We start from the raw sequence: 14,210 nt of genomic DNA on the forward strand, positions 1-14,210 counted from the left end.
ACATGGCCCATCAGCAAATGAAGATCCTGACATCTCCACTCCCAGAGGCTTTACCCAAATCACGTCATCATGGCTCACTCCTCTCCAAGAAATCAGTCTCTCTTCAGTCACATTTTGAGTGTCTTCCAACCTGAGGGCCCATCCTCTAGCAGCAGCTTCAACAATTTCCTACTTCCTTTGCTTAGGCTTTCAGCATTCAACAATGCTTCAAAGTTGTGGGTAAGGTTTTATCATAATCTTCCTCTGAAGAGGGGGGAGGGGTCCTTCTGCATTGTCTGTTCTTAGTCTGGAAGATTTGCTGAAATGTGCTCATTTTGGGTGACCATGCTGGCATTTGATATAGCAGTGACATATCTCCCAGCATGTCAACAAAACACAAGCCACCACAGTATGATGAACTAACAGACAGGTTGTGAGAATATAACATTATTTCTTCGAAATACGTCAAACAATGTCTGGCTAATATTTTAAATGCAATAAATAAGTAACAGCATAATGCAACCAAATAGTGGAGTATTTCAATTCAACATTCTCTATTGTGGACTTAATATTGAAACAGAAGATCCATAAGGACATCAAGAATCAAATAAGTAAACAAATAAATGGGTCAAGCAAACTAGAATCAATGACCAAAATATAGCATACTCCAACAAGCACAAAACATATTTGCTACCATTAAGCTGGGGTTCATTTAATAAATAAAGTTAAGCATGAAATAGATGGAATTACAAACAGAAACATAGATAGATAAATACAGATAGACAGATACAAGATATGGACAGAGAAAATAGATGATAGCTAAATCGATAATTCAGTAGATTGGTCAACAATTAATAGATTTATGATAGATGATAGATAGATAGATAGATAGATAGATAGATAGATAGATAGATAGATAGATAGATAGATAGATAGATATAGAGCAGCGACAGGAAAATGTATAGAAGGATGAGGGAGAGAGAAAGAGAAACCCTTTCAATGGACGCCGGTGTGATTGTGCATTCAGATTCAGGGATTTGGACTGAGTCCATGCAGATGGTGTCCAGACAACACTCTTGTCTATCCTGAGATAAATTGGAGACTAATTGCACAAGCCACAACATGAGGTGTTTCATCAGGAGTAAGGTGTTGTTTTGTACATGGATGCTATAGAACAATGACTCACTTCTCAAGAGATTGTCTCAAGCAACTGGGTCCCCACAACAGGAATATACCACTTATTTGATGCGTTCATTGATGCCGATACAAGTGGGTCAGGGAAGCTATGTGAGACTACATTGTAACCACCACAAAGGGTAGGTTGGGATCTATGGCACAGGGTCTCAGGCCAAATAGGCCCATGACCCTGATTCCAGACAGTGCATGATGAGGAAGATACAGAATTCTAGCAGAATTTTGGAGCCTCCCCTATTCCATTTTCCCCTGTGTCATGGTTTTTAGTTCTCTTCCTGCCTCTGAGAACAAAGATTTAGATGTTTTTAGCATAACTGTCAACCCCAGACAACAGAGGGAGGAGAATGAGGAATGGAAGTAGGACATACACTCTGTGTCCTTGTTTGTTGTTTGGGAGGTCCCGGATGCACAAAGCACAACCTGAGGAGCTCTCTTCTCATCAGGAAAAAACTGAGGGGGAAACGTTTTAATTTAATTTTCTCTTTTTCTTGTGGATTGCAGGAAGGTATACCGAGAATAATAGTGTTAATTCAAAAATTCATACACTGTTGGTTACATTTCATTTACTTCAATGCACACTACCTCTTGTTACAATAACCTTTTCTTGCCAAACATTCTGAATATTCCCCTGGATAAATGTTGCCCTTTTAATCACAGAAGTTTGATTATTCTAAAGTCATTGTATCTTCCCAGGACTATTGCTCCCTTGTGGGCCTGTCAATTATTTAGCTGGAAGTATTTCCAAGGGATGAGTTCAGTCCCAGACCTTAAGGAAGGCTGACAGCCATAGTCTCAGGACTTCCACAAGTCTACCCAACCAGTAAGCCTAGTCTTTGTATTTTTCTTTTCTTTGTGTGTGTGTGTGTGTGTGTGTGCGTGTGTGTTGTTTCACTTTTTATCCCACTCTACCCAAGAATTCTAATGCTATCTTTTCCAAAGAAGTGGGTACTGATAGCAAGGCACCATCTATTTCTCCTGGTCTTAGCATCCAGGGGACTCATATCCATGATTTATTACAACATTGGACTAATGGTTACCATGTGTCTTCAATGATCATCACTCTGGAAAGGGAGACACAATTAGCTGCACCTCATGTGGTTTAAAGTCCCCAGTCACTACTCTCAAAAGCCAGATATAGGACATTGTCTTTGTGGGCTGTTATGTCAGCGGTACTTTGTATTCCCTGAAACCTAAGGCCTCCTCCTCAGAGAGAGAAAATGTTAACCCACGGATGGTTTTCTTTAGTTTAGATCAGAGCAGATCATAGAAATGTTTAGAGACAGATGATGAAACTGATGAAGGTGAAATATTCCCTTTGTTGGACTTTTAACTTCTCTTCTGAACAGAGCTACACTGTCAGAGAGATGGTGACAAGGGCCAGGTTTGACCATGAGTACACAGAGAGTGACACACTCATCTTGGGCTTTAATCTGCACAGATTGTCTGACACTCTGAGTAAAACTTACACTCCCTAAGATTTGTTTTCTCTCCTCAGGCAGCAGAAAGCACAGAGGACACCTGGGCGCTAGGACGCACCTGAGAGTCTATTGAGAAGGGGCCATTTGGGAGATCAGATTCTTCAAAGTCTTCGCTAAGGAGACAGAGGTACTTTCTATCCTAGACATAATCCCACAGACAGTAAGTAGAGACCGTCTGTGAGGATCACGGCTCCTTGGGCTGCAGATTCACACTGGGTTTGAAATTACTCCTCCCTGGGTGTGGACTGAGAGATGCACTGAGTGGAGAGCCACTGTTCAGTACTCTGCGTGGGAGAGGTGCTAGTAATAGTGCCCGTCCTGTTCTCTCTCTCTCTCTCTCTCTCTCTCTCTCTCTCTCTCTCTCTCTCTCTCTCTCTCTCTCTCTCTCTTTCTCTCTCTCTATTTTGCAGGATGTTACTAGGATCAGGTTCTGTCCTTCCTAGCAGTCCCAAGACCCGCACCTCCCCCTGCCTTGGGTTTCCAGGGTTATAAGGCTGGAGGAGTCTGACATGGAGGGCAGGGCAGAAATATGCAAAGTGGAAGACATCCATTTTAGACCCACAGGCTACCTCCACAGGGGAAGCCCCCTCATCACCCAGCTGGGGACCACAGTGTGATTACTTTGCATGCTCCTTCCAAGATGGGCTCTGCTCCCTAGCTCTCCTCATTGCTCTTCTCTGAGGTCAGGATCACCACAGGATTTGAGCTGAATGGAGGGTGTGTGTGTGAAGAGGCAATCTCTGAATCCTATTTCCACAGGTGTCTGTGCCCAGGCGCAGCTGGTGCAGTCCGGGGCAGAGGTGAAGTGACCCCAGAGTCTTTGAGAATCTCCTGTAAGACATCTGAGTACAGCTTTACTGGAAGCTGGATCAGCTGGATAAGACAGACACCTGGAAAGGGCTTGGAATGGATAGGAAGGATTGATCCTAGTGACTCTGGAACCAGGTACAACCCATCCTTCCAAGGAAAAGTCACCATCTCCACAGACAACTCCGTCAGCACCATGTCCCTGCAGTGGAGCAGGCTGAAGGACTCAGACACAACCATGTATTATTGTGCAAGAGACACAGTGAGAGAAACTCCTTCCTGAGAGGGGCAGAAACCCTCAGCCTGATTCAGCTGCAGAGCAGGAGTCTCAGAGGCATCCCTCAGTCCAGCACCAGAGGACACAGTGTCTGCTGTCTCCTAGAGCGTGAGAACAAGAACACAGGCCACTGACAAGACAGGAAAACAACTCCCCACATGGGGACACTGATGCCTCTTACTGGATCTGGGGTCTCTGCACTGACTCTATGTAACTTCTGAACAACAGCAGGGCTATAGAACAGATGATGTAAGGTTTCTTCATTGAATCCTAAGCGTTCAGCCCTTGCTGCCCTTGAAGAATGAGCAGGTGCATTGTCCTAAAAGGAAAGAAATTCCTCAGCTCAAATTGCCTAGCCATTTTTGTCACCAAAGCCATTCCCAGTATTATGAGAACTTATTCCTAATAAGTATTCATAATGATCATTGTTGCTTTGTAACTGGATTCAGTTGCCTGCATTCAACTTGATTCAGGAAACAGTTTTGTAGAAATCTCCTGGTGGAGTGGTGTTGCTGTGGCCTTAGCAAACTTCTCATGGATCCCAGACCTTATGCCAGTCAGTTACACTCCAGAAAATGGTTGGTATAGTTTCCTGGTTAAAAGTGGTCTCCCCCCAGAGGAGACACCGGACCCTCCTGAGCCAGGACGACCTTGGTTCAGAAATGTCTACCTCCTTCCTCCCTCTATTTCTCATGAAGATCCTGATCCTGCCATGAGGTCAGTGTCAGGGAAGGGTAGTTTGTAGTGATTAGAGTCAGGCAGAACCCAGGGAGAGGCCATGGCATACAGGGATCTCATACTGTAAGTCACTGTAGTAGTGACCTTGACCCTTACCGAAAACAATTCTCCCTACCGCTGACCTTTGTGAGCACGGAGGACACATCTGTGTGTTACATACAGTGCAGGTGGACACAGGGCAGTCAGCGTGGCCCTCACATAAAATATCTTGTAGGACAGCTCTGGGGCTGGACTGCATGGAACGTTAAGACCAGCAGCGGACGCTCAGGACAAACAGCACAGGCCCAGGATCGATCCATGAGCAGGTTCAGAGCTGAGCATAGGTGTCGTCAGCTAGTTTTGTTCCCACAGTTCTCAAACATGTTCAGTGGAAACTGTTTACAATCGGAGGGAGTGTACTAGTATCTCCTTAAGGGTAACAAAGAAGCTCTCACTGTCATATAATTGATTGCAAACCAAAGGTTTGAACCAGCCCTATAAAATGTATTTGCCCAGTTGTTGGTCTTGCAAAATTCTGCCATGTGATCTGCGATTTTATTTCTTGGTTTCAACTTAGTTAGTTGAAAGTGTAGAAAATATGAGTGATTTATATATACAAATCTGGAGTTCACATGAAAGTACCAGCATGATAACCAGTGAAACAGACTCCATGATACAAAGATACAGAGATACAAAGGGGGGTGGTGATGTTGAAAGCTAAGTATTGGGCTTCTAACCACAAGGTCACTGGTTGAAACCCAACATCCTCCCCTCAGGGACTGTACTACGGTCTCTTAAATTCCAACAAAGGGAATGTCCCTTAACAAAGGGAAGACAGTAAAACCGCTACAAGTTGGTGCCTTATGAAGGTGAAAACTTGTCACAAAAGTAAAATACAAATATCATTCACAAAATAAGATATCGAAAAGTGGTAAACTTATTCCCTGTAAATGGTGGAAAATTTGTGAATCCAGTGGGCTATGAGTGAGTGTAAGGTGGTCAGGCAGCCCCACTGGGTCCTTGCTCTCACCAGATTCATTTTATGCTTATTTACTGTGCACAGTCGTGTCTATTAATAATATTTCATCCTTCATGGCCTAAAAATTGAATGACTTTCTAAACTGTTACTATTATGATGAAGGTAAAATGAATTTATTTTAGTTTTATGTTGACATTTAATTAGAGAACTGACTCTTTTTCATAAAGTGAATTTTTGAATAAATGCTGTTTCTGAAAGTTAATGCAACTTGATATCACAAGTAGAGACTGTTTAAGAACAGAAATGGTTTGTTGAATATCTAGGAACTAGAAGTTCAAATTTGAGGCCAGCTCTAAGGCAAAGCTCTTTGACTGTTTAAAAATTAATTTGACGAATGATAATCTATTCAATCAATAGTATAAAAAGTATAAAACAAACAAATTGATTCAGAATTTATTCCTATGAAGAAAAAAACATAAAAGTGTTTAGATGTTAAAGCAAAATGCAAAGTCAAAAATATTCTAAAATAAAATAATGGACATTATAATAGTGTTTGCATGCATGCCTGTATGACTGTGAGATTTTTAGATACAAACATAAAACATCCACTAAAGAAAAAAACAATAATTTCTATTGAATTTGGACTTTTGAAATTGTAAATGTTATTTAAAGCTAAATATTCTTAATAAACTACGTATAACCTTGGAAAGAATTGGAATTACAGAACACTTCGTACTGCGCTTGAGGAACTTGTCCACGGATCAAGTAGTTGTGTGAACAGAACAAGGGAATACTGCAAATCAATAAAAGTGTGTGTCAGGTTGTGCCCTCTCCTCATACTTGTCCAAGCTGCATGATGAGTAAATAATCAGAGAAACTGGACTATATGAAGAAGAATATGGCATCAGACCTGGAGAAAGCCTTATTAACCTCCATTATATGAAGGTGATGCAATCTTGCTTGCTGAAAGTGACGAGGACTTGAAACACTTGCTGCTGATGATCAAGGATTGAAGAGCTCATTATGGTTGTGAGTCAATGTAAAGAAGAACAAAAGATGCAGCCAGATTACAATTCTGTTGTTTATGACTACTTGTTTATTTTGAACTGACTTTTAAAAGTAAGCATAGCTCCTCCCCCAATAAGCTGCCAGGAAGAGCATCCACTCTCTCTCCCAATATCTAATGTCAAAGCAAAAAATAAATAAAAACTGTTACATGACTCAATCTTTATATAGTGTCCCTGTTATTGCCTTGTCCATTTGAGCCAAACATAGGGGCCAAGGATGGGAATATTCTTTTAAGCCCCGGGATCCTCCTGCATTTAAACTCTGAAAATTTACTTTTACTGTGGGACTTCGTGAAGCCTTACAATTATTATTGTCCATTCCTGGATTGTTTTGTTCCTTCAATAAGCTCTGTAATTTTTTACTGAAATTCCAGTTTGGTCTTTGGAAGGAGGAACAAAGAGGAAATAATATATACATTTCTTGCCTGTCTTTGTCTACCAATCACTGCCAAATTCCTAAAAACGAAAGAAAGAAAAAATCCAAACAATAAATAACAATGTACTTACCATTTCTGGGAAAGATTATGTTCAGTAACTAAAATCTTGTGGCAAGATTATATTTGTTGCCAATATAGTAGCTACGGGGACTCTGAGTACAATATAAGATGAACAATGGACATTCTGTTTGAGATTATTCCCCAACCTGCTTAATGTTGTGTCACAATGTAAACTCCACAGCTTGTCCAAGGAACCTCTCCTTAGTATATGCGATGTTGCCACAGGATGTCGAAGTGCCTCATTTATTGTCCATAATTATTCTGTATTTCCCTTCCTGATGTCCTGTCTCTGTTGAGCCCTTTCCTCACACAAAAAAAATATCCCACAACACCCAATGAGTATCAATCCTGAACCAAACTGGCCAGGCAAACATGTCCACAAAGACATTCCCAACCTTCAGGTCACAGGTCACATGGAACTGAAGCACTTTAGTCACGGAATCAAAAGTCATCAAAAAGACATCGCCAGTCCAAATAAGAAGACATTTGGAACCAAGAAGGACAAAGAGCTGTATCTTGTTAAGAATCTTAACCATACCCTAATGCATGTTCATGATCATCCCTGTGACATATGTTTCACATCCATAATCCTCTACATTTAATTATTAGTATATTTTTCTAAAACTTTAAAATGTGGTCACCTTTTTTTTCAGAAGCTCTCCTTGGGGAGTCTTGTGGCTCAATCCTTGCTTGATCTAAGGAGAGCAGCCCCTTTCACTGTCGTGCAGCCCTGTGTTTGTTGCTAGCAGGAGTCATATTGGTAACAAAGTTCCTTTTGCCGAGTGTGCTTTTTAACACGATAGTATACTCTGTCTTATAGATTCTCTGTGAGTCGTAATCCACTGATGGCAGTGAGTGTAGTGTTGGTGTTAGCACAATGAAGATGATGGGGTCAGACTGTCAGTTTCTGAGAAGTCAGGGAACTTCTCTTCTTTATTCCCGTGCCTTCTAGTATACAGAGCACCTCATCAATTTCCAGGTACAGTCTCAAATCTAGTGAAAAACATTTCATCATGGACAGGATTCTCTAGGATTCATAGACCTTCTCTATAGGTCACGGTATCCTGTGGAGATCCTCGGCCTAGCCATTACTTCTCTCTAGCAGTGTCAAGATTCCAAAAATGGGCTGGCTTACTGAGGCTTCCAGTACTTGTCGTCAGTGATTATTTTCCCTGTCCTAGTTGTCCGAGATTTGGGTCCAAGAGTGAGCAATCATCACAGATCCTCTCCATAGGCTTTGCTGTCTCTGGTGACTTCATGCTGCCGGAGCTGGAGCGGCCAAAACCCTCAGAAGAGGTTACAGTAGCTGTGAGCAATATATTTCAATAGCAGAAAACAACCTCCCATCTCTAAGGAGCTGATGCTCAAGCTCCAGAAAAATATCCAGAACCAAAAGCTGTTCTCCCTGCATCTGAGCTCAATGACACTGAAGACAAGGCTGTCCATTAATGTGTGAGAGAAACAGAGGACTCACTACCATCTCAAACACAAAAATCCCTGCGATGATGCCATTGGTCTATGAGGATAATGGGTTGTGGAAAGGACAGGGACAAGAATTCTGGGGCCATAGCAATGGGGGAGGCATGAGAGCAAGAACCATCCTTTAATCATCTAGGGTTTCAGTTCCTGTCAAAATGTCTTCTCCCCAAAAGTTTATTACAAACCCCACAGATATTTCACTGTTCATACATTTGTAGATTTTATGCTGTGGTAGATGTAAGATCTCATGTTAACCTGATAAAAGCCTAAAGGGGTGGAGTCTAGCCTATCAATCAGGTCACAGCCTGGTGATCCCTCCTTATGGGTGTGGCCTTTTTATGAGGCTTCTCAGAACTGTTTCTTGATTCTGCCATTAGAAGAGGCTGGTCTCTCTCTTCTCTTCTCTTCTCTTCTCTTCTCTTCTCTTTTCTTTTCTTTTCTTTTCTCTCTCTCTCTCTCTCTCTCTCTCTCTCTCTCTCTCTCTCTCACCATCCTGTGGACAAGCCAGCCACATGGAGCCTCGGTGATGGCAGCCAAAGCCCTGGAGATGTGTCCACTGTCATTGGATCCACAGGACTTTCCACGCACCCGCCTGTGTTCATCCGGCATTCAGTATCATTGCATGTGTTGTATAAATCTGAAGAAGAATTCATGGACTATCAGACAAAAAGGCTAATATTGAACTTATAGGCGATCTGGACTGGCTGGGATGTTTTTTTGATGAATAGTAACTTCTTGATATAAAGTTCTCTTTTACACAAGTTCCTTTACAAATGATCAGAAGCAAAGCCTGAGATGCTAACAATTAAACAGCAAACAAACAAACAAAGAGCAAATAAACATATTTTGAAATGCTTCATTATATTGTTTGTACTTTTTCTGCCATTTTTCTTAGATAATAAATTTTAAAATGCCAGATTTTCCCCTCAGAACTTATGAAGAAATTTCTTCCTCATTTGTCCTTAATTATCTGTCCCCCAGACAGATCAAGCATAGGATCTTGAGCACATATGGTGTAGTACCAGACACTGTTTTGTTCTGCTGTGCACAGGATCCCTGTGGGTCAGAACTGACTCAATAGCACCTATCCACAACAACCACATGACCCAGAACTCCAACCCTGCCTTCATTCAGCACACAATGCTTTAATGGGAAGAACTGCCCAATAACTGGTCTACTTCCTGTCAGGACCACTGTCCTGTAGAAAAGTTTAAAGGCTTCAGGGTCATTACTAGGACTCATATGAAGAAGTTTTAAGAAAATGGAAAACTGCACAGGTGAGAAAAAGGGAAAAGAATTTGTGCCACTTTTCTTTGTTCCATTTTTACACTCTTTAAGGCTTTTACCTGCTTATTCTTCAGGGTAGCAAGAGCTGTCCTGAGAATTTAATTTGGAAACTTTTGTTCATTCATCCTACAACACTAATCTTTTTAAAATCACTTTATTGTGAGCTTGTACAACTCTTATCGCAATCGATACATACATTCATTGTGTCAAGCACATTTGTACATTTGTTGCCATCATCATTCTCAGAACATTTTCTTTATACTTGAGCCCTTGAATCAGCTCCTCATTTCCCCCCTCTCTTCCCACTACCCCCTCCCCCACAAATCCTTGTTCATTTATAATATTATTTTGTCATATCTTACACTGTCCGATGTCTCCCTTCACCCACTTTCCAGTTGCCCATCACCCTGGGGGAGGGGGTTATATTTAGGTCATTGTGATAGGTTCTCCTTTCTCCCGCACCTTCCCCTTGCCCTCCTGATATGGCTACTCTCATTATTAGTCCTCAGGGCAACCCTGATCTTACCTCTACCAAAATCTCAAAAGATATTGAGAAGGAAATGCTGTGAATCCCTTATAGATTAAAAAAAAACATTTTTACATTTCTATATGTAGTATTATTCCCATAATGCAGAAATATATAACTATAATCTCATGTATTGTGTGTTAGTAGGACAATAAAATGAATTAATATGTGATAACAATTGAGCATAGAACAGTCACATCATACATGTTACCAAGGATATTGTCAATGTGCCCTTCCCAACACACCTAAAACACTCAGATCTGTTCTAGAAACAGAACCCTCAGATCTCAAAAGTCATGCAACTTCATTTATTGCTATGTAGTAGGAGGGCATACAAATCCCTCCCTCTGCTGATGAAAGTCAACACAGCCCCAACCCTGCAGCTCTGGAAGTGCTCCTGGATTCTCAGGAGCCCCCACTCAGTGATCAGGACTGAACACAAGACAGACAGCATGGAGTTTGTGCTGAAAGTGGTTTGTCCTGGTTGCTATTTTAAGAGGTGATTTTGTCAATAACCACTTTGTGTGCTTGGGTGTGAGTGAGAGACACGGTGAATATGTCTGATGGTTTTCCTGCCCAGGATGTCTGTGCTTGCAGAAGTCCAGAGTGAGGTGTAGCTAATGGAGTATGGATTTCCTTGGTGGTCTCTGAGATTCTCCAGTGCAGCCTCTAGATTGCCCTTCAGTAGCTATGCATGATCTGTGTCCTCCAGGCTCCAGGGAAGGACCTGCAGTGGGTCTCAAGTATTAGTACCAGTGGTGATGGTGCATACTACAAAGATTTCTCCAAGGTGTCTTTGAATCTGCAACATGTTTTGTCTGCATAAGAACAGCCTGAAATGCGAGGACACGCCTTTGTATTTCTGTGCTGCTACCATCACAATGAGGAGAATTCAGATTGAACCAGGACACAAACCTCCCCTGCAGGGAGGAAACATGCCCCTAGGGGACGCTGAGGACCCACAGAACACATGCCTCAGGTCCAGGAGCAGGTGGGGATGGAGATTCAAAGCTGCTTTCCTGCTGTGGTATTGGCATTCTTCTCCATCTCGCAGTTTCCCTCAGAGAATCTCTCTCTTTTTTATACTGCCAGTTGTACCTAACCCGGGGTGAGATGTTTGAATTGAATCAGAAAGACTGGTTATTCAAACTTATCAAGGATGCCTGAAGAGAAAGACTTGGTGATGTTACTTCTGAAAGGACAGACTGAGAGCAGAGGCTTTCACAGAATGCCCGGATTATGACACTGAATACCAGTTTAGAGTTATGCAGGTGGTTAGTTAGGGAACCAGGCACATCAAAGCAGAATATGGATCCCATATGGCTCTCATCTTCTGTGGGAAGTGTGCAGGTCAGACTCACAACTTCTCTGAAGTCTCATTCTGTCTTTATCTATTTTCAGTCTCTCGTTTTCAGCAAGATGGCATGATTCTGGAATGTTTATGCTTCCCTATGCAAGTCTGTTCACATTCTCAATATGCCATGTTCATGGATAAGGACGCTCAATATCAAGGAAATGTCAAAGCTACACAATACTGTTTCTAAATACAATGTAATTGTGATTCTAAATGCCAAGTTAACCCTTTAAAGAAATGGAAAAAAATGATTACTCACTTTATATGGAGAAAAGATTGAGATCAAGTTAGGGGCTCTCACACAAACTAACCTGAAAACTTTTACACCGCCACAGTATTCAAAAAGCCTGGTACTCATACAATGATAGGTATGTTGACCAATGGAACAGAATAGAAAACTAATAAATAATCCATCCACATACAGGCAACAGATCTTCAAAAAAGGCCCAAGGAACTTTATAAAGGAGAGCGACATTCTCTTCAGCAATGGGGCTGGCAAAATTGGATCGCCACCCTTAGAAGAATGAAAGACAACCAAACCTCAGCTCATGTAAAAAAAAATGAGCACAAGATGATCAAAGGCCTAAATGTAAATCCCAAAACTATAGCGACCCTCTATAAGGAAGTAGGGACATACTTATATGCCCCACAAGGCACTCATACACTATCAAACACAGCAAAGGAATTACACACAGCAAAGGAATTACACACAAAGTGGATAACAGAGATGAAAGTGACATTCTAAAAATCAGACATTTGTTGATTAAAAGAGTAAAAAGGGAATCCAAGGCAAAAATAAAAAATCAAACAAAAATTTCTGGTAATTTTAAGATGCAACTTTGCACGTCTATTGCATGTACAACAATAGACAACTGGAGCAAATATGATTGCATTTTCCTTGGAGTATTAGTTTTTATCATTTCCACCTTTCAGAATTTTGAGAGACCTTGATTAAGTGACCTACCAAGCCGAACCCCAGGATATAGGGGAATGCAAAACAAACCCAGAACATCTGTGCCTAGAAAACAATGTGTTGCTTCTTCAAGTGCCGGAGCACTCCACTCATTGAGAACATGTGTACCAACTCTGTTAGGAAAATGATGTGCAGATGGATAATATCATGAGGTTGACACTTAAGAAGGTTCCTACTAATCCACTGCTACGAAATTATTTGAGATGATGCTTGCAGTCAAACTCAGAGATGGAGGTGAGCTGAACTTCTGTGCAGCTATAGCACGGTATCAAGCTTAAATTGGTCAGACAAGCACCAAGAGCAGATGGTGAGGTGGGGGTTGGTGAAATGAACAGGTTCAAATGATGCTATGTGAGTGTGCATATGAAAAGGGAACTGACTCACTGATCTCCAATTGAAAAATGCTAGAGTGTCCTGTGATTGAACACCTGGATTTTAGTGAAATCAATGCATCTTCATTTCAAAGCAATTGCTTATTTTCTTCAGAAAATTCTGGCTCAAAGAAGTCCAGGTGACCAACACCTTGTGCTTGGGTTTCCCCATTGTAGAAAGATATATTAATTTGGAGATATACAGATTTTAATTCACCAGGAAATGAGTGGTGTCAACCCCAAGTCTGGGGAAAATGTTTTAACTTTGTTAGGAGGAAGGAAACTGAATGGTGATTGAGCTTTAAAACTGCATGTTTAGAGAGTGTCATAGCTTCTATAGTCTGTAATATGAACTTTTTTTTCAAAATTACACAATACTTGAGTTTAGGAAATAAATTTAAGGTGAGATCCATAAGCAGTTGTGATGGGGCTGTGCCCAGGACAAAATGGAGAGGCTATCTTTCATTGGAAATGCTCACACCTCAAATGAACCAGAGCCCCCTGCATAAGGGATATTTTAAAGAGTGTCTGCGCTCATTCTCTAAATGTTGAGGATCAGTTGCATGGATGGACCTAATTCTAATGGAGAGTGCCTGTTGGGTCTCAAGAAAATGTCTTTTGCTTCAAGATGTAAAACACTGTGCTTGGCTCTTATTCGTATACAGATCCTTTTTTTTAATGATTATGTTCCATTTACTGCTCTCCTGAATTTTTGCATTTGAAATCATGGCTCCACTGAATTTGCACTCTTGTGGATATTCCAGCAAACAAAGGGGCAGGGGGAGTGTCTCTATTCAGAATCTTGCATTTTTAGAGGCTACAGAGTTACAATATTGTCTTGTCTGGGGCGCAACTTTTCTAGGTTGCATGCTCTGCCCTGAGACCCTCTGACACTTGAATCTCTTTACTTACACTGACGTTGACCTCAGTCATCAGCTCTGGGATATAGTCTTTGTATTGCATGTAAGAGCGGTGGGGTTGGTGATGACCATGGCCCAAGGTCGGGAAATCCTGGTTATATAAGATTAGAAAAGGGACAATGCCCACTGGAAACATTCTGCCAGAGGCTTCAGGTCAGATGTGCATAAATACAATGAAAAGCTAGGAGGGCAGCATGTCCTTTGCACCCAACGCCTGGTTTACTCTTTCCTGACCTTCGCAATTTGGACTGAATAGAACCCTTCACAACGTGATTCATTTCCTCAAATTTTCATGAATTTCTGTT

The sequence above is a fragment of the Tenrec ecaudatus genome, chromosome 17, assembly GCF_050624435.1.
Source record: "Tenrec ecaudatus isolate mTenEca1 chromosome 17, mTenEca1.hap1, whole genome shotgun sequence".
Classification (NCBI taxonomy): Eukaryota; Metazoa; Chordata; class Mammalia; order Afrosoricida; family Tenrecidae; genus Tenrec; species Tenrec ecaudatus.